Genomic DNA, 1359 nt, shown 5'->3' on the forward strand with positions numbered 1-1359 from the left:
CTCTAAAATAGCACTCTCCATTTTAGAAATGTTGTTTTTTCAACCCCCTCCACCTTACTCACCCATCCAACATGTCAGTCACAAATATACAGTATGTTGATTGCTAGAATCCACAAAAAAACTATTGAATGTTAGCTTGCACAAATAAATAAATTGAAAGTTGACTTGCAAAAAGAATTTAAAACAGAATTAAATGCATAAGTAAAATTAGAATGTGAAAAAGTCATTAGATAGTATATTAATGACAGTCCTATTTTGCATCTCACCACCAGGTCATTACCCTTTACCTTAAATAAATGTCAAGTATTTACTCCACATTCTCCTATAAACCAAGTAGTCTGACTTTTTCTTTTTGTATACTGCAACTTTTGCCAATTCTGTAACCTATGAAAGATGGTGAACCACATTTCTGGAAAGGGAGAGAAAAGACTAACTAGTAGTATTGTTTTTAAATTTATAAGCATTAAATGTTAATTTTACATTCAGATAAGCATTTAAACAATAAAAACAAAGGACCCATGACAATTTCAGCACTGGGAAGGGCTAAATAGTGCTGATTGAAATTAACTGAGTGATGGCTTTTGGATGCTCCATAGTACTTAACAAAAAGTAGACAGCAAACAGATACTTCTGGCATCTCTGTGTTATTGGTCAGTGACACATCCATTTTGATGCTAACTCTCCTTGCGATGAGTAGGCTTGACATCCTAAGATGGGGATACAAGTCAGAGAAACATTTATTAGACCTATGGAGAGTACAGTACAACAGGAAAAAGAAAGGAATCTCTCACAATTAAATCAAATCTTAAAACTTACTTGAATTAGAGAGGAGTGTGGTGTTTTCATCTGAATGTAGATGACCAAACAAGTAATGCTGCACTCCATAGTCCAGACCTGCAGTGACAGTACAAAATATTTATTTATTTATCAATCAATCATAAGAACCTGCATGATAATATGTGGAAAATAGAAGAAGAAGAATATATATCAGTAACTTCAGATTAGCTGATTGATGAGTTTCCCAAAGTTGGTACTGTGAGGAAAAAGAAATAATGTACCTTTTGTGTTATTGTTTTGCAGCAAGTTGGGCAACAAAACTGGACTAGCCTATTTGCTGCAACAGCAGCTGTGTAAAGGGGAAGAAAGAGAGAGAGAGAAAAATGACACGGGCTCGGGTCAGACTCAGGCCGAGAATATTCTGATAAGCTGTCGGAAGGGCCGGGCCCGTGCAGGGCTCTATTCATACCCTCGTTTCAACTAAAGTTTCCCCCTCGGCTCAGCGGGCCCACAATACGCCCGGGCCCATATGCACCCCTGCATACAAGACGCTACGCCCCTGCTGACTTCTAGTGTTTGCTG

The 1359-nt window shown here is 37.7% G+C and overlaps 1 long non-coding RNA gene across 1 annotated transcript; it reads right to left on the reverse strand.

Moving 5' to 3' along the window:
- Positions 1 to 400: 400 nt before the first annotated feature.
- LOC107665806 (uncharacterized) lies at positions 401 to 1090 on the reverse strand. Its single transcript, XR_001631600.1, has 3 exons — positions 1059 to 1090; positions 817 to 894; positions 401 to 707 (listed from the first exon to the last, which is right to left on the reverse strand). It is a non-coding gene; the product is annotated as an uncharacterized LOC107665806 (long non-coding RNA).
- Between the last annotated feature and the right edge of the window lie 269 nt (positions 1091 to 1359).

The sequence above is a fragment of the Sinocyclocheilus anshuiensis genome, unplaced genomic scaffold, assembly GCF_001515605.1.
Source record: "Sinocyclocheilus anshuiensis isolate Anshui unplaced genomic scaffold, SAMN03320099.WGS_v1.1 scaffold856, whole genome shotgun sequence".
Lineage (NCBI taxonomy): Eukaryota > Metazoa > Chordata > Actinopteri > Cypriniformes > Cyprinidae > Sinocyclocheilus > Sinocyclocheilus anshuiensis.